The following is a 27,422-nucleotide window of genomic DNA, read 5'->3' on the forward strand; positions in this document are numbered from 1 at the left end:
AAACAAGGCGTATTTATGGCCAGTGAAAAGAGTCACATGATCTCCCACCCATCCCTCCCTCCCACAAGTCACGCTCCCTTGAGGCCACTGCTTAGGTTGTGTTTCCTCTGCTCCATTTCTGTAAATCTATGCCTATCCCCCTCCCTTAAATGGGAGCACTGACAGAAAATTCTATTATGTGCATAGAATTGGCTTCATATCAGAATAAATTGCAAGAAGCAAGAAGGGAAAATTCCCTTCATCACTTCACAATCACAGCTCTCAAGTCAAAATAAGAAAGCTTTCTCAAAGGCCACAGGACCTGCGCCCTGGCTCTCCGTAGGAAAACTGGTAAGTTTTTGTCGTTGTTTTAAGATGGCTTAGCTTTACTTACGAACAAGTCTTGTTGCCAATAACTTTGCAATTTTGTTAGCTTAGGAACAATATCTTGTTGCCAATAGCTTTGCAATCACAGGCCTGAGGAGGGGGGTTGGGTAGAGACTGACCTACTCATTGGTCTCAGAAGTCTCAGGAAATTTCTGGTTTCTACTCTCTTTCCCAAGGCTGGCCTTAGACATGTGGGTGGTTTCTACTCCCTTTCCCAAGGCTGGCCTTACACATGTGGATTCCAGGCTTAAAGAGTCTCTGCCAGAGAAAGAGTGAGTTCCATCTCTTTTCCCCTAGGAAAATTATACGTAATTCCATTCTAATTCTTTTCACTTTTAGAAAACTATAAAGTACTTGGCCCAATGATAGACCGTGGGCTACATCCTTACATCAGTAGGATTTTTGAGGAAGAAAGGTAAAAATGCGTGTTGAACTTCTCATTTTGAACCAGATTTTTAAGTTAACATTTAAAGACTATTTTCCCCAACTTGCTTCTGTTTGTCTACTCTTATTTTGTCTCCAAAATTATTTATCCTAAAAAGCTTATGCATTATTTAAAATATCTTCTTACCCTGTATCCAGCCATCTTATCTTGGAAAGAGGAAGAACTTGAAAGAGAACTGTCCTTTTTACAGATTTCTAAAATACTACTTTCTAAAGACCTTAGAATTATGAATAATGAAAGAGTAATTTAAAACAGCTATTGAATATTTTTTAAAACTTTCAAGAATGTGGTCAAATTCATAGTGTTTTTTAGTTTTGAACCACCGTAAAACTTACAGTAAAGTCAAACACAAAGCAATATGGGAATTCCCTCAAGAAGCCTCTGAATCTGGGCTATAGTTTCTTACTTATACATTTTGCTTAGTGCATTGTGGAAAGGCCTAGTCATTGGTTCTAATGGACTTTTTATATGTAATTTATAATTACTCTTAAAATATAAATATAGAAAATGACATTAGATCTAACACATAATATGATTTGAGTTATTTTCTGATCTAGAAAGAAACTCCGTGGGAACACTAAAATTATTTCACACATATATGTACACGGAATCAACAAAGAAGATACCGTTGTTCTAAACATCATCACTTATTGATCCAGATGGATTAAATTAAGCAAATACTGTATGAGTTAGTTTTATAATTTACATTTAGGAAAACAACATACCTTTCATACAGAAAAAAGAATATTTTATCACTGAAGAATTACATAGTAGAAATAAAAATGAAAATCAAAACCTTTCATTGAAATTTTTTAATGCATGAGAAGGAAATAAATTTACAAATATATTTCAATTATTTCACTTCTTATTTTTTTTAAAAAAGGGTTGTTCAAAAGAAAAGATAAATTAGAAAATAAAATTGGGTTAAATATGCAATATAATTTGGGTTCCATGCTCTGGAAAGAAGTTACACCATAGGAACAACAAACTGGTTATGTCACTTATTAGATTTGTGGGGAATTTGGCAAGGAAGATATCATTTCTAAACATCGTCACCTATTGATCAAATAGTGTAATCTTATATTATCAGCCTTTTTTTTTTTTCGGAATAGTCTCAATAAGTTTAGCCATTTTTATACTTTGTAAAAGAGTTTTCACATCTATGAAATATCTAAAAATTAGGTAATGACTTGGGTATTCTGATATATTTGGTTAAATCAGATGAGACATGTCAGCAGAACTGTCAAAAGTTGTTTCCTTCCTTGGAAGTTTACAATATTGGTGCACATAAATATGCTCTGACAGTTGAAAGAAATTTCATGACAAGCAGCAACCACTGCCTGGAGAATTATCTTCTGTTGTAAAGTCCATATTCTTTGTCTTATAAATTTACTGTGATAACCGGTTTGCTAGGAAATCAGCTATAAATAAAGAAAAACAGGACATCCTAATGAATTTTAGAACCATATCTCAGTATTTGAATTTATATCATGATATGTTTTTTGACTTCTATTTGACAAAAAATCAGCGATTTTATCATGATAATTGAGCCTTTTCATAGGTGAGCAATTATCAACTGATGGAGTCAATGATTAAAATAAAACAATATAAACCCCCCTAAACACATACATACATACCCACACGGACACGATGACTTTAACGACGCAGTGATTTTAACGACACTTGGGGGAACCAAAAGGTTTCCAGGGCGTCAACTTTGCATTATCTATTGGTAACCATTAATCACACAGAATTGCTTCTATTCCATTGCTGTTACATGTAACCATTGCAAACATGTGTACATGTGTAAAAACATACATGTATATATGTATTTTGCTTCTGTATTTGATTTTGTCTCTGACCTTATACTTGTTCCCTGAAGGGCATCTTAATGTAAAGGAAGAAAATTGTTCTGTGATGTAGGAAACACAATTCTAGTCTTTCCTCTATCACTCAAAGCCCTAAAAATGTCTAGATGAATCCTCAAGTCCCTATCATTTCTCACATTGTGAAGCTTTATGTATAATTTCAACAGAACAAATATCCCCTCTGAATTTTTCTAAATTTTAAAAGAACTGTTACAGAAAACTCCTAATTTTTTTGTTTTAATCTACATCCTATTAAACTTATAGATTCTTTCCAAGAATTTTTTTCTTGTTTGAAAAGAGTATGCAACAACCATTATTTTTTGACAAAAATATGTAGAGTGATATCTCCATATTATAAATATATTATTTAAAAATTATAGATGTAGCCATAAAGTTATATATTTTATCCTGTGTCATATTTTTCACACTTTTTGTTTCTTTTTTTATTATAGTCTTTATTTCCTTTTGTGTACTGTCTTTTTCTATATAGACAAATACTTCATTTATTTTTCATTTACAGTTTTCTTCTGGTGGCAGACTTAAAGGGATCTCCACTTAGGGAGTGTATGAGGATTCTGTGGTTGCTGAGAAAATTCATTTCAACTATACTCAGGAATGGGGGGAGGAATGCCAAGACAGTTTGGAGTCTCACTGGGCCTATCTCTGGATCAGGTTATGGTCAAAACCTTGTTTATCTTCTGACCTTATCTGTATCATAGAAGCATTTCAAGTCCTGACAAATCAAGGTTAGCACAGAACCAATTCCAATAAACCCCGAAGGAGTGAATATTAACTTTCCACACCAGTGCAATTTAACGAGCTGTTTACTGAAACGCACTTCAAGAATGTGCATGAATAAAACTGAAATTATTGATAAAAATCTGGAAGGAACTCTTCTCAAAGCTCAAGAATTTATTTCATGTTTGCAATATTTTTAGTTCATAGTTTCGCACATTGTGGGGGGACTTCTAGATTGGAGCACACATCAAGAAATGTTATTCTTCTCTAAAAGTTCCTCCCTGGTAGTGATGAGGAGCCCAGGGAGATTTCTAAAATTCATTAAGCCGCTAAGTTACCATTTAGAATGTATTACACAATATTAATAATAATTAAAAATTAGGATTGGTGTTAAAGACAGTACAAATATAATAAGGTAAGATGCCAATGGGGACAAAACAATGCTTTAGGACCTCAAGAACAAGATTGCAAAACACAGTTCAAGGAAATTAGTATTTTACCTGAGACAATAAAACTTGCAACATAATTGAATTTAAAATTCAATTCAATATAGTTTAAGATAATTCTAGGATCATCCTTGATGTACTGCAACGATAATGCAATAAATGGTATCATTATATCTTGGAAGAATTAGTGACATTGTTCAACGCCTAATAAACTAGACATGGGGTGACAGACCATTTCTGAACATATTAGCATGTGACATTTTGCTTCACTTTAAAATGTCATTTGGGAAATTATCTGAATAATTCAGGTCTGTAACTCTTTTGACAAATATCAAATAATTGAAAGTAGTGTACTGGCTGGAAATGTCTCAATGTTTGCTTTGCACACACTCTTTTTCCTTTTTGCCACAGACAAGCGTAAGCTACAGCACAAGAGGGATGCTTTCTTGCGATTAGCGTAGAATTCTTGACTCATAATATACCGAACTAAAAAAATGCAAAAAACTCTGTAGAACATACATAAAGGGGATCTAATAAATATGAATCAAATGTAACTTATCAAAGTTGGAAATAAAAGCTATGCATAAATTGCTTAGTATATGGGGCATTTTATTAATAGTACATTAGGGGAAATTAGAATAATATTTTTTACCAAAATCTTGAAGTGAGTGATAGGAAATACGAAGGAAGAAGGTTATAAATATCTTAACGCTCTTTTCAGAATTTACAAACTAGTTACCAAATGAAGAAGGATTTTGTGTAATGGGAGAAACATGGGGCAAAACGGATATGCTGTAAAATTTTGGATTATCTATAAATGTATGATGGGCGTAGGAGAGAGACCAACCAGAAATGAGTTAAGTAAGAACTGGAATAGTGCATATTAGCAGTGATAAAATGCGCAATCTGCTTGCAAAGTTTAAAACAATGAAATCTTCCATATCCTTTAAAGTCAAACTCAAGTCGCATGGCTTCCAAGTCTTTGCCAATCAAAAACAATCTTTTCTTCCCTTCTTCTGCCTTTGTAATTTGTAATTCTACTTTAATTCTCATTGTGGCCTGTATGGGATTATATCTCTTTATATATGTTTTTGTTTTCCAAACCACACTGCTAGCTGCCAGAAGGTAGGATCCTTTTCACTCTTCATAATAACGGTTGAACAAGATTAACTGACTCGATGAGAATATAAGTGTGATCCAGCTTGGACAACTGTCACTCCATTTCGTTCCAGAGTTGAGTAAGCAGATCTGGCAGGCTAGGCTGGAATCCCATGGCTTCCACATAGCTCTTTGTTGTACATACTTAGGTGAATAGGCAAACTTTTCAGAGAAAAAGAGGTATATACCTTAGTAAAATTTATCTCATTCGAACGATAATGATGTCTCAACCTGGAGTAAATTTGAATGTGAGATATATAGGAAGTATATCCTGCAATGTACCGAGAATATGGACATGCCATGAAGACAGGGAACAACCAAAAGCAATGCAGAAACAGCCATCATTCCTTGTGTGTGTGTGTGTGTGTATGCACGTGTATACATTTTATGTCAGATACTTAAAGATATGCAAGCTGTGCCTAATACCTGTACATACACGTAGTTTGTAATCATGAATTTTACACATATGATACAAAATGCTATAGTGTTATGCACCATCCAGATGCGTAATTGAGAGAGTATGATGGATTCAAATATGGAATTAAGATCTCATGTCAATCAATTAGAGCAATTTAAATTGAACCGTGGCTATTGTGAGCCAATCATAAGGTGTTTTTAAAATCCTGACTACAAGAGCAATATTCTAGGATGGTTTCAAATGAAAAGATATTTTTAAAATTTTAAAATAAATTAATGGATTTGATCCACTGGTAATCGTTTCAGTGGTTTTGAGAGACATTTTCAAATCATACCCTCAAAGTTGAGGAAAAAATAGGCATAATTCTTGAGCTTTCTCTGCTTCAATTTGTAGGTCTTCTCACTTTTCCAGCTGCTAATAGACTGGGACCAGTTCAAATTCCTGAGAAAAATATCTCATTGGCCAACCCAATTGTCATCATCCTCGTGTGGGTAGATTTTTAAATACCAGACAGCTTATAGAGGAGCCCTGGTCAGTCTCTGTTACCTGTCGTTGTGTCAGGAGCCCACAGCAGACCTACTACGCGTAGCTCTTGGGGTTGATTATGAAGTAGGGCCACTCCGGGGCTCTCCTCAGCCAGTGGTAGGGATGGAGCAGGTTTCTCATACAGGGATGACGATACGGCAGAAACCGAGATTCATCTGTCCAGTAAACATATTTTCTTATGCACATATTCAAATGTAGCCAAACTATGCACATGCCAAACTGGAAAATTATCTTTGAATCTGTAAAACATATGAAAATCTGAAAACTAAGTACCCAGTGGAATTTAAGGAGAAAATAATACATCCCCATTAAAAAAGCTATTTTTCTTAATTGGCAATATTTCCTAGTGCATTTCTTTTTATCCTTTCCAACAAAGCATAAGTAAAGCAATTGACACCTGGAATGTTTGGCAAACGCTTTAGTCGTGGCACACAGAGATGAATACTTGGCAGACCCGTGCTGAAGGCTGGCATATCACCAAACCAGGGGATGACCTGATGCCTGAGATATGGCTGCTTTCCTTTTTACCCAAATTGGGCTTTGTATTTAAATAAGAACAACAGTGTTATAATTTTAGGAAGCCGCAGAGGTGTAGAATTCAGCATTAGCCGAAGCCTTCTCCAAAAACAGATGCATTACATTATTGAGAAAAACTGTCTTCAGTGGAAAAAGAGCTATCCCAGTTTCAGTGGAAGAGTTCATGCGCCACATCCACTTAACATGAAGAGAAATTAAACAAGCAGCAGGACGTCACCCTTCCCTGAATCAGCCTGAAATTAGCACAGCAAATGGATACCCACACTAGACAAATCAAGGGCAGTAAGTGTACACAAGTACCTTAAAAAGATCTAGAGGATCAGAAGCTGGGCTAACCACTGCATTACTGAGTTAAAGGCCACGGCCCCCTATGTGCAGTTCAGTGTTCAGCCCACTTCTGCTGCAAGCACTACTACAAGACCACCAACTGCCCCTCACACCACGACACTGGTGACAACACTAGCCACATGGCCCCTGCTACCATAGATCCCCAATATCTCTACGACCTGGCTGCCACAAGATGGCCTTCGTCTCACTTTCATCTGCCACGTCTTGCACAACTGAATGTAATTTGTATCCAGATCTTTATCCCTAAGGGCATTTGGGAGACACACTTGCTGGAAGAGGCACGGAGCGGAGATGAGGGAACACCATTCCTCACACGCAGCACCATTTCCTCCTCTAATACTTTCATCTCCCAATTCGATCTTACGTCTTTCTTTCACGTCTTATTTTTCCTTTTATTCAGTATCCTTTCCTATCAATTATCTACTGCAAAAATAAAACCCCCTGATTTTGTAAACTAGCGCATCACTTGGCAGGTAAGAGGAGGTGCCCGGCATGAAACATCATTTACTTTGTTCAGTACAAGAGCACTATATCTTTCTTCTTAAAGCAGGAAAACAAGAGTTACTAGAGAAAACTTTAGAGTAGTCACAAATATATTTCAAGTTCTAGTGATATTGCTGTATAATAACCCACTATTGCCAATCTATAAGCATCTTGCTCTCGAAGATATTATTTTTACTCATGACAACAAAATGTCTGATTCTGTTTAATATGGAGAAACATTGCTAGTAGAACTATCACGCCAGAATCTATCGCACTGGTGAATTTTAAATATAGAAGATGTTTTGTAGTTATGGGTACATTTTGAATTATTGAATTTTGCTGTGATTCTTAAAAGGCTCATTGGTGACTTTCCTTTCTTGCTTGTTATTCTTAATTATTATTTAATAAAAAGAATGACTCCATTTCAACATTTTCAATTCTTACTTTATAAAAAGAATCCTTGAGGTGGTGGCAGAAAGCGGCTCAATTTTTCAGACAAATAAAAGGAATCCATGCTAAAATGATGAAAAGCATTATATAATATTTTATTTACAATAAAATTGTAAGTTCCTCTGGGAAGCAATTATATTCTGGATGACACTGACTAATAGCATAAATTTCAATAAAATTAAATTTAACAATGCAGAGTTACTAATAATTTACAATAATTAACATTGTAAATACACTGGCTAAAAGAAAATATTAAATCTGGTAACTTTTCTTGGGACTATTTTGGCTTTCTAAATATAATCACATCAATTTTAAATATTAGTGTGTTTCTCTATCTATAATTTATTTTGGTTTTTTTTTTTTTTGAGGAAGATTAGCCCTGAGCTAACTGCCGCCAATCCTCCTCTTTTTGCTGAGGAAGACTGGCCCTGAGCTAACATCCATGCCCATCTTCCTCCACTTTATATGTGGGATGCCTACCACAGCATGGCATGCCAAGCGATGCCATGTCTGCACCAGGGATCCAAACCGGAGAACCCCGGGCCGCCAAAGTGGAATGTGTGCACTTAACTGCTGTGCCACAGGGCCGGCCCCCATATTTTATATCTTCTTCATGTCTATTATCATCCTAGCTGAGACCTAAAGTACTATGTTGAATAAAATTGGAGATAGTGGGCACACATATGTCTGACCTTAAAGAAAATGCTTTAAATATTCATTAAGTATTATGTTTGTTTTAGGTTTTCAATAATTATCCTTTATAAGTTCAAGAAGTTTCCCTTTTGTCTGTAGCTTTATATCAAGTTTCTATGATGAATGAGTGTTGAAATTTATCCATGCTTTTGCTAAATCCATTGAAACAAAGCACATGATTTTCTTCTCCTTTAGTATGCTGACGTGGAAAGTTGTATTAGTAATCAAAGTACTTGGTTAAGAGAACTTGGTATGGTTTTGATGTCAGAGTTTTACCAACTTGTTTAACAAATTTGAAAAGTTACCATTTCTCTCTGTTTTCCTTCCTCCTCTTAATATTTTGACAGACTCTTCAAAAATATTCTTAATATTTGAACAGACTGAGGCTGTTTCTGTTTGTTTTTGTTTTCCTCCCATGGAAGAATGTTATACGAATGATTCAATCAATTCTTTTCCAGGTATACAACTGGTCAGGTGGTCAATTTCTTCTTGTTTCAGTTTAAGAATGCATGTCTTGTAAGTTTCCAAATTTAATCTTATAAATGTAGTCATCCTTTCTCATTATCTTTTTAAACGCTTTTACGTTAAATTATAGGCATTTTAATTTTACTAGTTTTCTTAGATTATTTTCTCACTACGTAGAAGCTGAGGCAAAATGTTGATTCAGGGAGTTTCCTTTGGAGCTCAGCCCAACAGCAGGGAGGAAGAACGAGGCAGACTGATGCATGGATGGCAGGAATGTCAGTGTAAATGTAAATTATCCAAAACACCACAGTGGGTTATAGGGGCCCAGCTGTGCTAAAATGTCCAGAGACCTGTCCAGAAGACCTGTGAGACATAGCTACCTAGAGGATGAAAGGTGGGAACATACATCTATCACCTTCGGTGTCCTTTAACCAATGACTGCCTATGGGAATATTATCTCCCCCACATTTCTCAGCTGCTCATACACACATTCCAAATAAGTTTCCACCAATGGCCACAACACTGGAGGGAACTCAGGCAGAAAATGAAGCCATGTAGTGTGTTCTTTAAGTGGGCTACTTCTGGCAAGAAGAGTATCAATACACATACAGAACTATCCACTACATAACTGAAATCAGAGGTGATACTAAGAATAAACAAAAGCATTTGATACAGTCCATTCTTTGCATCAATCAAATCCATTTGTGACCTAATTAAATTTTTGCTATTGTGGAGTATTCATGGCAATGGCCTGCAATCTTTACGAAATATATAACATATGAAGGTTAGTATACCAAGCTTCAGTTCCTGCAACTGCAATTGTTTACCTGATCATAATTGATATTCATAATGTCTCTCCTCCAATATCCATTCTAGATATTCCTTTCCTTAGCTAGAATTTATGGTAATCTAGGTTGTATTCCTGTAGTTTGACCCAGACTTTCAACCCAAAGAAATCTGGGTTCTTGATTACCTTCTCTTAATAGAACCATAGTTGCTGAAATTGCACATTCACTATTTTCATTGGGAATTGAAGTAACATGATATGCTCTGGTGCCATCTTTATCTAGCAGAAATCATTGCTCCTTGTGATAATCAGAATTGATTATTCCTGCCAACGTAGTAACTTTGTTCTTTGATTGCTAGGCCACCATCATGAGGAGTCCAAAGTAACCAGATGATAACCAGAGCTTCAGTTTCAATAGAACTCTTACTGAGCCACACTGTTGAAAGCATTCATCACCCTGGGAGCCAACACCTTAAATCCAGCATTGTCTAAGCTTTCAAGGCTTGGCAGCCAGAACTCCATAGGTAAGTTGCTTGGATGAAGGTGAGAAGTGTCAATCATATTTTCACCCCTTCGTCCCTGGGTGTCATACTGCTAGATATATACAACTGTTGGTTTAGTTTCATATAGCACATTCTAAAGGATAAAGCCCAAATGATGGAGGGTCATTCCCAAGATGGTGCTGAAGCTCCAAGATCAAACTACAGCAAAGGGCCAAATCTGGTCCATCACTAATTTTTATAAATAAAGTTTTATTGGAGCACAGATTCTACCATTCTTTTATTACTGTCTTTGGCTCAGAATTAGTAGGTTTACCATAGATCCTATGGCATGTGAAGCCTAAAATATTTACTACGCCCCCCTTTACAGTAAACGTTTGTCAATCCCTGTTGTAACTGGACCTTCAATAGGCCATTACAGGCCTCTAACTGGTCTTTGGTCATGGACCCATTGATGCACCTATTTTACCATAAAATAAGTCCTTCCACTGAGGGGATGTTATGAGTTATTGATAACCTTTCAACAAATCAAGCTTTTCCTAAACTGTTGGATGGGAATGTGGGCAGAAGCACTACAGGCAGAGAAAGAAAATTTTTATCTGGAGCAGAAGGCAGTTCAGATGAATTTACACTGCTGCCCCCTTCAGGGTAGAAGGAGGTCCTTTGTGTTTGACTTCTTGCTAAGGAACTACCTGGTCTCCTTGTGGGATGGTTCCACTTCTTGCTAAGGAACTACCTGGTCTCCTTGTGGGATGGTTCCATATCAAGGGCTCAACCTCAATTTTTGCTACTAGCAAGTTAGTTATTCTAAAGTGGCAATAGTTACATTAGCCTTCTTGAGAGAGAAGTAGCGTGGCTGGGCCAGTGCATAGCCTCCTTGCTTATGGCCACTCTGTTCATAGACCCACTGTACAAACTCTCAGAGAGTCAGGGACAGAGACCTGCTGCCATCTGCTAGATAAGCTCTATTTTCCACCTGTTTGTCAAATGCCTCCTCTGCGGTGGACGGTTTCTGGAGGCACTCACTTGGCGCACTTTATGCTCATCCCATAGATCTGTCCACACACCTCTCCCCGGGATCACCTTGTCACCAATTCTGTTCCTTCCAGACACAACCTGCCTCCCGGAAACTATCGGTATTGATACAAATCGAATCATTAAGTGGGCTCCTTGAGACTCTCCTTACAGAGAGGATTCCCCTCTCCAGTGTCCTTGCTTGTCGAATTGTAACCCACTGACCAGCCGCATCAGCATCAGGTGGGAGCTTGTGATAACTTCAGAATCTCAGTCTCCATGCCAGTTCTACTCCGTCAGAATCTACATTTTAACATGATCTCTAGTTGGTTCTCACGTGAACATTAAAATGTGAGAAACACTGAAACAGTGTACTTTCTATATTGCAATGTAATTACACTGTAATTATTATGTTAGTAACATTAACAACACTTCTATCCTGGATTTTTCAATTTCTCCTTGAGATTTTCTCAAGTACTTTAAGGCTTTTTAATTTGATATATAAAAACTTTGAATTATAATCAACTCTTGCTTTATTAAAGCATATCATGTTATAATGACTTCATGTTCTCCTAGTAACTTTTTTGGTTTTAAAATATGTTTTGTTTGATATTAACATGACTCTTCCTAGCTTTCTTTTTGTAAGTATTTTTTTTAGTATTTTTGGAACCATTTATTTTTAACATTTCCATGTCCTCAACTTATTTTTAAACTTTTAAATTTTTATATTTCTATGTGTTTCTGATAAACAGCATGTATCTGAATTATTTTTGTTGAATATTATATTAATTTTTAAAATAGTATATTTAATCAACTTTAAATGGTACATTTAATCTATTTAAAGTTATTGTGATTATCAGTATATTTTGATATCTTTCTGATATCTTATTTTGTGCCTTCCCACTTTTTCAACGCTCCTCTTCTTTTCCCTTGCCTTGATTTGGTACGATATTTTCTTTTTAAAGTTCACATTGTTCCATAAATTTGTAAAATATGTATTCTATGTCTGTTTTTCCAGTGGTTAAATTTGGATTTTGCCAGGTGTACCTTACAAAGTCTACCATTAAATTTAATATTTATATACTCTCTTTACAAATAATAATAGACCTTGGAACACTTCAACTGTAAATGCCAGCTGAAAAGGTTATATTTGTCCAGATTTTAGTTTATCTTATATTTTTTTAACCACACAAATTAAAAATTATTTATTTTTTATTCAAAGTTTGTTACACGTATGCTTTACTTACCCATGTCCGCTTTCACCATTTGTTTCTGACTACAGGTGTTCTTTGTAGGATCATTTTTTTCTTCCTAAAATAGATCATTTACAGTTTTCTTTATTGAGGTTGGTTGGTGGTAAACTCTCTATTTTAGTTTATGTCAAATGTTTTTAATTTGCAATTACTCTTGAAAGATTGTTTTTCTGGGATACAAATTTCCACGTAGATACTTCTCCACAGAATCGTGAAGTTCTATATTTTATTGTTACTGGTGGGAAAACTTCTAGCAACATGCATTTCATTCACTTTAGTGATGTTTCCAAGCTGCTCTTCATAGCTTTGTCTTTCCCATTTTGAAGTTTCACTAGATGAACTTAGGTGTGGATTTCTTTGGATTATTATTCTTCAGATTTATTGTATTTCATTACCTCTGGAATCTAAATTTTTTTATTTGGGGAAATTTTCAGCCGTTATTTTTGCAAATATTGTCTATCTCTCATTCTATCTTCTCTCCTTCTGTAACTCCAGTTATGGATACATAGATAAAAGAAATCTGTTTCCTCTACTCACAGCACTTCTGACACCAAATATGTTTTCTTCTCACACCAAGCAATTCTCTGCAGATACTAACTGGGTGTCCTACAATTTGATTCAATTCTGACACTAACTATCTGGAGTTAGTACAGACCCCACAGGTTAGGAGCTCAGTCCCCCAGGGCTGCTCCCCACTTCAGATGCCAATTGCAAGTAATGGATCCCTAGGATACTCACACTTCTGTCCAACTTGGCTACAAAGTTGGGACTTCCAACAACTCTCTCTCAGTTCGATAATTACTTGACTGGCTCACAAAATTCAGGGAAACATTTACTTGCTTTTACTGGGTTATTGTTAAAAAAATGTTATAAAGCACACAGATGAACAGCTAGTTGAAGAGATACATAGGATGAGATCTGGAAGGGTCTCCAGTGTAGAAGCTTCTGTCCCCCTGAAGTTGGTATGCACCGCCCTCCTAGCATATGGATGTATTCACCAACCTGAAGGCTCTCCAGACTCCATAGTTCAGTGTTTTTACGGAGCTTTCATCTCTTCAGCCTGATTCATTAAATCTTTGGCTATTGGTGATTAACTCAGTCTCCAGCCTTTCTCCCCTCCCTGGAGGTCAGGGTTAGGGCTGAAAGTTCTAATTTCTGATAACATGGTTGGTCTTTCTGTGACCAGCTCCTATCTTGAAGCTATCTAGGGGCCCCCAGACACCAGTCCTCTCGTTGGCATACAAAAAGACTCATCATTCAAAGATTCTAAGGGTTTTAGAGGCTCTTTTGTCGGGTACCAGAGAGACAGAGACCAAATACTATAACAAAAGATGTTCCTATCACCCCTATCACTCAGGGAATTTCAAAACTTTTAGGAACTCTCTGCCAGGAATGAGGCACGAAGACCAAATATATAATTATTACATCACAATATTGAAGTAGAACTTGTCATTCTATGTTCCACGTCTCAACATTCTTCCATGTTTCCTGTTTCTTTACCTTTCTATGCTGAATTCTGGGAACTTTTTTCAGCCTCAATTTCCAGGTTATTGATCGTCTCTTCAGCTGTGTATCATTTGTCCTTTCTCTCATTCTTCACAAGATTTTTTTCTTCCCTTAGAAGTTCTCTTTGACTAATTTTCTATTGTGCCTGGTCATTTTGGTTGTCCCTTTACTCTGCTTATTGACTTCACCTTTTATCTCTTTAAACTGCTTGATATAGATCTACTTTATTTTCTTTATCTGATAATGCTATTTTCTCCTATGGATGGCTTAAATTTCTTCTTTTTTCTATTGATTTTCTCTCATGGTGGCCTATTATTTTTCGTTTTATATATAATTTTTTTTTGTTCATATGTAATTGAACAAATATTGACTGCTGAGAATTTAACTTGTGACAATCACAGGGGACCTCAGTTGAGTATGCTTTCCTCAGGGAAGTTTTACCTTTGTTTCTTCCTAGCATCAAGGGACACTGCAAACTAGAAATTCTTTAATATTATTTCTTGGTTTGGGATTCCCCAAGGGGTGGTGGTGGGGCGGGTAATATAAATTAGAATTTCTCATCCATCTGGGAGCAGGCTTACAGTGACAAAATTTGGAGCTTGTTGATAAATGATGATGATGATGACAAAGTTTTCCACCCAGAGCACAACAGAGAAAGATGGGGATTCTTTTAGTCTCATTTTGGCAACAGGCAGATACTTTCTAGCTCTTTTTTACTGAAGGTATAACATGTTCAATGATCCTAGCTTTACGTGGTTAGTTACTGGTCAGCTTCTCCTTCCTCCACTTTAAATAGCTTCCACATATTTAAGCCCTGGAATCCCAATATGCATGTGCCCATTACTCTCTGGTCATAATCAAATGTCTTTCATCATTCTCACACTCATAAAATGTAAGTTTGATCACTTCCATGTGCTTAACTGGGTGTCACGTGTACCATCTCACTTCTTCATTTGCCTTGTCATTTCATTTTCATAGCAAATAAATTGTTTTATGGTTAAAAAGGAGAAAAAAATCTGTTATTCTAAATTATCTACTACATTATTCTATTAAAATAGAATTAGAAAGAGAAAATTTTCAAAACAATACAAAGTTTTAACTGTGATTTTCAAAGGCCAACTCTCTCTATAAAGAAGATTCTAAAGGGTCAGCCCCGTGGCCAACTGGCTAATTTCACACTCTGCTTCAGTGGTCTAGGGTTTTGCCAGTTCAGATCCTGGGCACAGACCCAGTACTGCTCGTCAGGCCATGCTGAGGCAGCGTCCCACATAGCAGAGCCAGAGGGACCTACAAATGGAATATACAATTATGTACTGGGGGGCTTTGGAGAGAAGAAAAAGAAGAAAAAAAAAAGGAAGATTGGCAACAGATGTTAGCTGATGTGCCAATCTTTAAAAAAATAGATTCTATGTTTCTGAACTGATGAGAGACATTCTTATTACATGGTTTGGAATATTACTAAATATTCTTTACATTTTTTAAAAGGAATCATTCTTATTATGAAATATCTTATTAACAAACTTTACTGACACAAATATTTTTGAGAATAATGCAAAAAAAATTTCAAATATAAAATTTTTAGAAATTGTATGTGTCCTCAATAAGAATTTTTTTCATTTTTGTAATATATTTCTGCTGTTCTTGATAATCAAGCCACTCAATTTTTCTGTGGAAGAAAATCATTGAAATGATATTCTTTGATTAATCACTTAGGCACTAGAGAGTGAATTATGATATGTAAGAATTAACTTGTCTTTACAAAAGTTTTTGTTTTACATTATTAGAAGCAAGCCTCTTTAAATGTTAAATTTCAATTAACTTCCTTGGGAAAACTTAATAGATTCTTATTATTTCCTTAAAATTAATCCTCATAAACTTGGATTAAAATATGTGGAAGATATAGATTGTCTTTTCTTTCTTCTCTTCTCTTTTTCCTCCACCTCTTTCTTCCTTTATTTTTTCTCTTGATTTTTGAAATCCTCAAAGAAGAAAAGAAAACTAAAATGTAATTTCTTCTGCAGCGTTTTGTGTTGACGCTGAAAATTTGGCCAGAAACAATTCTGCTTTAAACATTCAAGAGTGTGTGTCTGTTTTCAATATGAACTGAAACGTTAGGGAAAACATTTTAGACTTACACAGCCTTAAACGATGTTGCCTGCCAGGAACCCCGAGCAGCTGCAAAACTCACTAATGAAAACTGGGACCGCTCTTCACAGAAACGGCTATCAAATATCTTTCCAAATAGAAAATAGAGGTGAGCATAATTAACAAACTAAATAGTGAAATCATGTATATTTCTGCGACTTTCATTCTTTCCGTCTACACTGATGCAGAGAAAGTGAGTTAATTTTGCAAACTTCACAATGATGGGTGGCAGGGATTAGTCTCCTCTCACTCATGTCAGTCACACTCAAACCTGTTCCAGTTTAGATCTGGCAGGAGACTGAAGAGATTTTGAAGTCAGGATATCCAAAGCTGAGAAAGCAAGTTTTTCTTGGGATTACACGGAACTGATCAAAGAGTGGGAAATTACACCACATTGCTGCGCTGTGCATTGAGGCTAGGAAAGGGTTTGAGGGGAACATTCATTTGGTCTCCCACCCATATGTGACACCACTTCTGTGACTAGAAAAATGTGTTAACAAAGGACAATAATAATATTTCATCTTTTTGGGGATTCGTGTATGTGCCTCAGAGTGGAGGCTGCAGGACAGGGGTCAGGGGAAATATAATAAAAATATAAAGGAGACGATAACTCTGATAACTCATATTTCTCCCAGTTAGTGTCTTTCCACAGTGATCTAATTGGTACAACAGTTTTACATAATTGCAGAAGGCTAACAATAAATTCGAGACCACTTTTATCTAAGATTCTGAATGTTGTTCACAATTTTTCTCTCATAATACTTTAAGACAATACAGTATAGAAATACTTGAAAAATAGTTTGTGGTTTTCCATCCCCAAATATGAAAAAATGAAAGCCAAATAATATAGGAAAGATTTTACAAGATAGATAGTATGGTAAAATTGAGAAAGCAGTGAAGTAGTAAGATTCGAGACAGAATTAAGCAACGTGTCTCCAAGAAATGATTTATTTCCAGCAATTTTGTTTAAAATCCATTGAATCAAATTTTTTAATTACCCCAATCAGATTTCTTCTGGCTGCTACCACTATGATCTCCTCCATGGCTTCTCACACTTAATGTTCATTTGGATCATCAGAGAATCTTGTTAAAACGCAAATTCTGATTCAGTCTCTCTGATCAAGTTGGGACCCGAGATTCTGCATTTGTAACAAGCTCCCAGATGACTCTCACGCTGCTGGCATTTCTATACTTTTGATAAAAAGATGTGCAAATCCTTGAATGATTTCACACAGGATGGACACGGAAAATATTAGGTAATTAGGTAGCAAAATTTGTGTTTATTTGCAAGATCAACTGTGGAATGTTTTTTAATTCAAAGGAAATCAATTATTTTCAGGTTTTTTAAAAAATAAATTAATCCATGTTTTTATACCTTCTGCATTGGAGGAAAAATGCCTCCTCAAATCACATAAAAATATGCAGTTATATTTGTCATCTGGGTGTCTACGTTTGAATGAGCTAGAAACATTTGTGTCTCTATTTTGAAAGGATGCTGTTGGAACATTTACATGGCTCTGGAGCTGAGTGTGTTTCTGAAGAAGCATAGGCTATAAGATATCTTCCTAAAACCAAGAACCCACAAAAGGCATTTCTTTGCTATTAAATGACAATTTAAAAAGTAGATAATCCTCAATAGTGACAGTCTGGGACTTTCCTGACACAAAATACTATGAAAATAGAAATGTGGTATTTTGTTAATTTTTGGCTGCTTATTTAGAATCTCCTTCCATGAAGGAATTATTTATATTTTTTCTTACCATGGAAATAATGCCTTCAGGAACCTTTTATAGATTCTGTTGTCATTATTTTTTAGATAAAAATAAAGCCCTCTTTGTACTATTTACTTGAAAACTGTGGTGTTCCTTCCCTTCCCCAGGCAGACCACCCGATGCAGTCGTGGCCTCCTTGGGAGTGGGCTTTCCTTTCCTTCCTGTCTCCTACCAGGCCATAGTTATGTGCCCTTCTTTACACATGAAGTCCTATAACTGGGCAGTTGACAGATTGCTACTTCCAAAGTTACCTGCACCAAAGGAGCAAGATTTTATAAATATATATTGGTATTTTTTTTAGAAATTTGAGCAGTGGCAAGACTGGCTCACATTGCCAGGAGGGAGAAAATCAGCTGAATTTTAGACAATTTATTTGTGGTCTTATTTTTTTTATTTTTATTTTTTGGTGAGGAAGATTGGCCCTGAGCCAACATCCATTGCCAATCTTCCTCTTTTTGTTTGAGGAAGATTGTCCCTGAGCTAACATCTATGCCAATTTTCTCTATTTTGTATGCGGGACTCCACTACAGCATGGCTTGAGCAGTATATAGGTACATGCCCAGGATCCAAACCCACAAACCCTGGGCTGCCGAAGCAGAGCATGCAAACTTAACCACTGAGCCACTTGGCTGGCCCCAATTTGTGGTCATTTTTAAAATGAAAGTGTCCACTGATTTGTTGAACACACAGGACAGCATGCCAAGGCGGAGGTTAAGGCTAGAGATTAAGGTTGACCTGTTGGATCAGGGCTTTGGGAAGAGGTGCAGTTACTGAGGGTGGTGGGAAAGGGGCTGGGTCTGAGGCTAATGCCCACAGTGAGAAGAGAGAGGACAGAGATTGAGAAAAACACGAAACTTGCTTGAAGCTTCATGTCTCTATTTTCCAAGTCTCTGTTTCACTTAAAATTGGTTGATATGTTAATCTTTGGATCAAGTGATACATTTCAAATGCAAGTCTCACATATTAGAATTTTAAAAAAAAATGTGCCTATAATATAATTTAAATTTTGGTGACTATCATCTTAAAGCTAAATACCTTATTTATTTGCAACAATTATTTAGAATGAACTAGTTACTGATAATATTTTCCTCAATGTTCTATCTGAGGGTTATATTTCATTAATATCCAATGCTAGTAATTTGTTCTAAGAATAGAGATTTATAAGCTTGGCAATGAGAAGAAAATAAAAATTCAAAATCATTAATATTTATTAAACTTTTTTGGAGGTCCTATAGATAATTATAAGAAACAAATTTCTAAGTAACTAAATTGTTTTATTCTGACTGCTATAAAATAGACAAAGATGAATTCTATAAAAATATCCAAAGATTAATCAGTCAATTTATACAGCAAATGTCCCTCCAAAATTTTGCCTTTTAATCAGAAATAGTAATGATTTCATTAATTTATAATAGAGAAACTAATCAGAGTTATATTTTAATAGTTCAGGCAACTATTAGTAAATGAGCATAGCAAGATATTCCTATTAGAATGATAAAATATATGTAAGAAGTAAGAAAATTCTAGTATAAGTATTGAAAATACAAATCATACTTGAATATGGAATTCTGCATTGTTTTATTTTATTTTTTCCTTTTCTTTCCTTCTGCATCCGTTCCTAAAATTCTATAGAATTTCTACCTTTATCCAGGCACGAATACATCATTTTAGAAGAGAGAAGAACAAATGCACACTTTTGAGTATGGAAATACTGTGATGTCACCAATCTCTGCTGTTTCATGGCAAGGAAAATGATCTTCTACCATCATTCCTGGGATGGGACATGTGCCATATCAGTGTAAAATTAAACTGTTGATAGATATAAGGTTGTCAATATGATTTTAGCTAAATCCAGTACTTATACCATAATCTCATTCAATTCTAATGGTATCTCTAGTTCAACCAAGCTTAATTTATCAATAACTCAAATATCTCAACTCACATATTTTCTCATTCTACTTTTATTCTTGGATTTCACATTGATTTTATCCAAAATAAATTCTCTTTGGAAAAAGAAGAGTATAATTAATATATAAATGTTAGCAAATAAAATAAATAATATCTTGCATGAATATATTTGGAGGAATTTCAGAAACTTAGCATTGTGCCCTTGTAAATTATGCCTTCAAAAATATTTCTCTAGTTTTCTTGTCTAATTTGAAGAAATGCCTCTAATGTTAGGAATTGCAAACTATGTTAAGGGGAAAGTAAATCAATTACACAATGGGGTACTGAAAAGGAATTTTATGGGAATGACTGGTTTTAATTACCTCAAAATACAATGCAATTGTCAATACTGTTTTTAGATTAAAGTTTATTGCAGTGACCGAGAACCTCAAATCCCTACTCCAAATGATAACCACATCTTTCACCTTATCAAGCCTCAGAAAGAGAGAGACTATTTGCCACTGATTTAAAGTTCAGAAAACTCTGAATTTTATTTGTAATCTCTAATGATGAAAGCTGTCCTTAGGATAACTTCAAATTCTTCTCATCAGTTTCTTCCCCTTCTATTCTAAATAGTACTAAGTATTCAAGTTCTGACATCTTTAATTTCTCAATATCTTTTTAAATAATTTCATTTTGTTATCCTTTATTGTGTTTCTCTCTCTTATTTGATAAAAATTCTTGAATACTCATCTATCTTCTCCCTGTCACATCATCCTGATCCTGAACGTGAAAGTTTATTTTATACTTAACTCCACTTAAACTGCTTTTGTTGAAATCACCCTTGCTCCTCTTTTGTTCAAATCCAAAGGCTTCTCTCTTAATACTTTTCAGTCACTTTCTCGTGTTTTAGGCTCTTGATCATATTCTTCTTAGTACACTGTTTGATATTTGTCTTAGGATTCTCTGGTCATTAGGTACATATTAACTCAGTTGATTTGTCTTGACTTTTGAAACTGACCTTCATTCTCCCAGTATTAACCATGTGTTTCAAGACTTATTGTCCCTGCTTTGGGCAATTCAGTGGTTGCAAAGCCATGTCAAATATGGTTCCTGTTCCCAAGCCGTTATGGTTTAGTTCAAAAAGTGCTAAACCATGTACAAAAATGTAAATACTAATTATAAGGCAGTAAATGAATTCTAAATAAATAGGTCAATTTTGTAGTACTGACTCGTTTCCATTTTTTTACATTCAGGCATTCTTTAGAGACGGTTTGCTGGTCTTTTCTCGTTTAGAAAAATATGTTCACTTTATATATTTTTCCTGTTTTGGGATCTTTCCATGAAGTCTTATAAAAGATGACCTAACTGAAATATCCAAGTAAGTCCAGCTTGCAGAACAGCAGTCAGCCCGAACCTGTGAAAGGATCAGTATGGTCCTGCGACTATGGACCTTTGCCACCAAACACGTCTGTGTGTTTGAGCTGACGCAGAAAGTCCCTAAAGTGTTATTCCAGGTTCTTGAAGGACACAGCACCAGTTTTCTTACTATTATTTAAAAGATAACTTCCCAAGGTGATCTACGGCAGGGCATACCCACAATTACTTGAGTTATAAATCCAGTTGTGCTAGTATATTCTTTATTCTATTAAAGGAAGAAGTCTTCCAATTCTCCCTTAGAAATATTACTCCAAGGGAGCATTCTCCTTCAGCATCACATTGTTCCATGAGGCAACATTTCTTCATGAAATTAAAAAAACATAGGATTTCAGAATTGGAACTTGTGAGAAAGATAATCCAATTGAAATATGTATTGCTAGCAAAATAAAAATAAGGAAGTAAAATGTGGTATTTGAAAATACGACTGTTAAAGATATCAGAGGAAAGATTGTCCTCTAAGCGGAACTTGGATGGTCACAGGCTGAGCTGCAGATCAGGACAGGAAGAGATTAGGCAGAATCCTGGCAACCAAAGGTTTCGAGAGAGGTTTCGAACCAAAGCAGACTTGAAGTGGATTGTAAATCTGAGGAAGCACTGCCAAACAGTGTTCCAAACACTAGACTGAGAAGATGAGCATAGGGGCCAAAAAATGTATGTGTGTGTGTGTGTGTGTGTGGAGAGGAGTGGTCAAATAATTCTGGACTTTCTGGATTAAAAAATTTTTGAGTGTTGTTTTCTATCAGGACTTCTCAGAAACTTTAATGTATTTGCTTGGAAATGTAAAGAAATAAGAGTATCGGGTAGCTGATCACCATTTTTTTTTTAAAGGAAATTTAAAATTTGTTTGTAGGGTAAAACTAGGCTAAGGAGAGATTTCACTCATGACATAGTGCAAAAGGTTTTTAGAAGCACTTTCTCCTCTCTCTAGTGCCACTCACGTAGCCCAGCCAGCTGATCGGCCCCAACTCCCCTCTTCTCTCCTAGACTCTGCAATTCTCCACCTAGAAGCCACTGGCTGCTGCTGCCTTTGGTTTTTCGTACCCTTCTTCTCACCTTTTCCAATCTTTTCTGGCTGTAATCTCTGATTTTTACAATGAAATCAAATAGCTCATGGATGCTTTCAATACTTTTTCGCAATCCCATTGTTTCAACCCTCCCAAGATTCAGAAAAAAACAAAAAAGCAAAGACTACTTCTTTTTAGCTGATTAGAGAGAAAGATAGAATTTAATTCGTTCATTAATTAATTTGTTTATTTACCTATCAACGTATCTATTTACTTTCATATGTATAAAACAATTATTTCAGAGCCTGGTGATTGCTAAGAGTCAATAAATAGCAACTGTTACTACTATTAATGAGAAAGGCACAGCATGGAGGGTGGAAGACTCACCAAGCCATTTTAGGAAAGAGCCCAGAAGTTAATATCCTGAGTATGGAAATCTAAACTAAACAATGCCTTAAAAGCAAGCTTTTATTATTGAAAATGTACATTTATGTAAGTAGAAAGAATAATATAATTAATCCAATGTGCTCATCATCCAGATTCAACAATTATGAGATATGACCAATCTTCTTTGAGTTATACCAACATTCACTGGTTTATTTTAAATGGATCTCAGGCATTGTATGTTTTCATCAGTAAGTACTTCAATATATATCTCTAATAGATACGGATACTTTACACAAACCACAAAAACTCTTATTACATCAGGATGATCATTTATTATTCACGAATACCATTAAATATCTTGTGTATGTTCAATTATACCCCAACATCTCTGAAATGTGTTTGGACAGATATCGTTGTTATTATTATTATTGTTTTTTAACTCAGGTATAACTTATAGCAAGGTGCACAAATCTTAAATATACAGATTGATAAATTTTACGCAAGTATTTATCTGTTTAATGACCATCTAGGTCAAAATATAAACATTTCCAGCATCCAAGCATGCTCCTTTCCAATTAATGTACCCCCAAATTCGCTGTTCTTCTCAAATCTTTCATAGACTAGTTTTATGTGTTTTTGAACTTCGTGTAAAAACGTTGAACATACACCTACTACATGACTGGCTATTCTATTCCTAAGTATTTACCAAAGAGAAAGGAAAACACACGCCCATATAAAGAATTGTACCTGAATGTTTCTGCAGGCTTAAAATGTAATAGCCAAAAACTAGAAATAACCCAAATGCGCATCAACAGGTGAATGGATAAACAAATTGTGGTATGTAACGAAATGAAGTACTATCCAGCAATAAAGAGAAACAAATTATTGAATCATGGGAGGCCAGCCCAGTGGCACAGCAGTTAAGTTCGCATGTTCCACTTCGGCAGCCTGGGGTTCATGGGTTGGGATCCTGGGTGTGGACCTGGGCACTTTTGTCTCAAGCCATGCTGTGGCAGATGTCCCACATATAAAGTAGAGGAAGATGAACATGGATTTTAGCTAAGGGCCAGTCTTCCTCAGCAAAAAATGGGAGAATTGGCAGCAGATGTTAGCTCAGGGCTAATCTTCCTCAAAAGAAAAAAATTATTGAGTCATAGAACAATTTAGATTTATCTCAAAATAAATATAAAGAATGAAGAAGGCAGTCCCCAAAAAATAGTAATACTGTATATTTTGGTTTATATGAAATTCGAGAAATGCAAACTCATCTGCAGTGACAGAAAGAAGATCAATGATGTCTGAGCATTGGTGGGTGAGCAAAAAGAAAGGATTACAAAGAGGCAAGAGGTATCAACCTAGTGGCACAATGGTTAAGTTTGTACATTCTGCTTTGGTGGCTCAGGACCCTGGTTCAGATCCCAGGTGTGGACTTACACACTGCTTATCAAGCCATGCTGTGGCAGGCGTCCCACATATAAAGTAGAGGAAGATGGGCATGGATATTAGCTCAGGGCCAGTCTTCCTCAGCAAAAAAGAGGAGGATTGGTGGCAGATGTTAGCTCAGAGCTAGTCTTCCTCAAAAAAAAATAAATAAATAAAATAAAGAGACAAGAGAGAATTTGAGGGATGGTGGGTATGTTCCTTATCTCAACTGTGGTAATAGTTCCATTGGTGCATGCATACATATGTAAAAATTTATCAAATTGTACACTTCAAATAGCTGATGTTTATTGTATATCAAATATTCCTCAAAAAGCTCATCTACAGTGACAGAAAGAAGATCAATGATGTCTGACCATTGGTGGGTGGGCAAAAAGAAAGGATTACAAAGAGGCAAGAAAGAATTTTGGGGATGATGGATATGCTCATCATCTCAATTGTGTTCTTCATTTCTTTTTCTTTTCATGCATTTTTAGATTAATCTAGTTTTTAAAATTCTATATTAGATTTTCAGTTATATATTCTTATGGTTGATGTGACCCTTTCTCTTATTCTTGCCTGAAATTCAGCTGAAATACATGGAACTGTACTAGTTTTAACCATGAGTAAAATAAAAAAATAAAATAGAAATCAAGAATGTTCATTGCCATTTTAGAGAAACACTAAGGGAACTGTATAAGAATATATAACTAAAAATCTAATATAGAATTTTAAAAACTAGATTAATCTAAAAATGTGTGAAAAGAAAAAGAAATGGAGAACACATGGGACAAATAGCAATATATGCCATTAAATACAAATATATCAGGAACTGCAGAACATATAAATGGACAAAAATCCAATTAAAAGGCAACATTTGTCTAACTGGGTAAAAATATCAAAACCAAATTACATGTTGTTTATTAGAGATACATTTGAAATATAATGATAGAGAGAGGATAAAAATAATGAAAAAGTCTATACTGTGCATACAAAACCAAAAGACAGCTATTATATATTTATTAACAGTCAGCAAAGAAGACAAGACAATGGGTACTACTAGAGAAAAAGAGATATTTCAAAATGGTAAAAGAATAAATTGTATGGAAAGATACAAGAATCCAAAATCAGTGGGTATACAATAATAGAGCTTTGAAATGTACATAGTAAATATGGCAGGTTTAAAGCAGAAATAGAAGAGCCTAAAATCATATTTGAAGATTTTAACAACTTGTAGAAGATTTGAACAACTATTAACCAGTTTAACCTCATTGACCTACAAAGAACACTTTAGTTAACAGCTAAAATAAAATGCCAAGTCTTTTCAAGTACTTTATTTCCTCAATGGTAAATTGATCTATGTAGGCTATTTTTTTTTTTTTTTTTTTTTTTTGGTAAGAGAGAAAATTATCTGGGTTTTCATCTAGGTTTTTTCAAACTAATTTGCACGAAGTTGTACAAAGTAGGTCTCTTCATTATTATTTTTACAGTTGCTTCTATTTTGATGATGATTTTAGCCTTGTTATTTCTGTGTGTTATGCTTTGTTCCCCACTCCCACCCCAATCTCTCACTACCACCATGTTTTCATTAAGCTAGCTAGCTGTCTTTCAATAGCGTTCTTTTTCAAAAAATTTTTGTAAAGAACCAAGATTAGGATTTACTTATTTATGGCTGTTTTCTCACAGATTTATTTTGCTTGTATGAAAAGTGATGCTCAATTATTGGGTGCACAGATATTAATATATGCCACATCTTCATTTTGAATTTTAATCTATGTCATTTTTTCCTCCTTCTTTTAATGTTTTTTGATCTAAATCTTATCTGTCAGATATCAACTTGCTTTCTTTTTTATTTGCATTTTTCTGGTATAACATTGCTCTTTCTTCACCTTTTTACCCCTTCAGAATATTTGTTTTAGGTCTGTCTTGTGAATATAGCATAGAGTATCGAGTTTTGCTTCATTAGGCAATTTGAAAAAAATTTTTTTCTATCATAGATAATTTAAGGTATTACACAACTATCAATATGAATAATGACTTTGGTCTCAGTTCTTTCGTATTATTTGTGTTACACACACCCACGTAGATTTGCATTATGTAGCTGGTTTTATATGTTCTCTTTCTCTATGTGTGTGTGTGTGTGTAGTTATCGGTATACCTTTTGGCATTTATAAAGGTTTGCATTTCTTAAATGTTTACAGTACTGGTTGTATTTCCACTATTACGCTGGATAAAAAAAAAAATCACCCCAAAATCAATGTTTAAAATAACAAGCATCGACTTAGTTCACAAGTGTGTGGATCAGTGATTTCGGCTGCGGGGTTCCTCTGGTTTAAACCGGGGCTATGCTGGCCGTTGACGGGGACAGCTTAGTTCTTTCCACCTGGGTCTTTTCTCCAGCCGGCAGAGACCAGACATCCTCTTACCACAAAGGCAGAGTTATAAGAACCAAGGAGCAACAGGCAAGTAGTTTTTCAAACCTCTCTTTGAATTGTTATTTGTTAACTTCCCTCGAGCCAAAGGAAATAATATGGCTAAGCCCGGAGCGGGAGGGAAACGGGAGACATGAAGAATTTTTTGCAATCTAACACAGTTGCAACTATTCTTATACCTTTATATAATATCCGTAGGCACCCATTTTTGGGGGTTGGAATGTTGATTTTTTAAATAATGTTTATACCTATGAGAAATATTGAAATCAGCCAGTAATTTCTTTTTCCTCCCCTCCTCTTTGTTCTCTTAGAATCCAACTTGAAGTAACGTCATTTTGTTTCCATTTAACTTCTATAAGGCAATCAGTGAGATCTGGAATTAGGCTAATTGAGTTATACTCATTTGGAAATAAACATCAGGAATAGAGACAACATCCAAGAGTGGTAAAAACTTTAAGGATATCCATTTGGCATTGTTGCATGTCTTTTTATTCCCTACACATTCAATTACTTGAATTAAGTTGTGGTTTTAAGGAGGGTTGAAGTTTTGCAAAGGGAGAGAGGAGCAAGGGAGCAGAGGACAGATGCTACGAAATGGTTGTAAAGATGGACCGTAGGGACAGGGAGGGTAAAGACATAGGGACATGAGAGACAGGGAAAGATGGTGGGAATATGGATTGAGAGGTCCTTATGAAGTCTAAAAATTGTTCAGAGAAATAAACGTGAAGGTTAAGAGGCGGTATATGGAGAGCAGATGTAGGAAACTGAGGTTTTGGAGAAGGTGTGGATGAAGAGTCTGAGGATGGGAGGAGAAGGCGAGGTGAGGATGGAAGATAAGATCTTGTGAATGAGGGACAAAAACAATTTAGAAATAAGGCTTCTCTCTCTTTGTACTGAAATAAAGCACAGACCATC

At 35.4% G+C, this 27,422-nt stretch overlaps 1 long non-coding RNA gene across 3 annotated transcripts; it reads left to right on the forward strand.

Annotated features, from left to right (window-relative positions):
* Positions 1–65: 65 nt before the first annotated feature.
* Positions 66–21,052, forward strand: LOC139081818 (uncharacterized). 3 transcript variants are annotated; one of them, XR_011537201.1, is made up of 6 exons: positions 66–330; positions 10,108–10,272; positions 11,358–11,505; positions 16,184–16,275; positions 17,174–17,422; positions 19,571–21,052. It is a non-coding gene; the product is annotated as an uncharacterized lncRNA (long non-coding RNA). The 3 variants fall into 3 exon arrangements; XR_011537202.1 differs by lacking the exons at positions 16,184–16,275; positions 17,174–17,422 and having other exon boundaries at positions 81–330; XR_011537200.1 differs by lacking the exons at positions 16,184–16,275; positions 17,174–17,422; positions 19,571–21,052 and having other exon boundaries at positions 11,358–16,019.
* Positions 21,053–27,422: the final 6,370 nt, after the last annotated feature.

Source organism: Equus przewalskii, chromosome 2 (assembly GCF_037783145.1).
Source record: "Equus przewalskii isolate Varuska chromosome 2, EquPr2, whole genome shotgun sequence".
Lineage (NCBI taxonomy): Eukaryota > Metazoa > Chordata > Mammalia > Perissodactyla > Equidae > Equus > Equus przewalskii.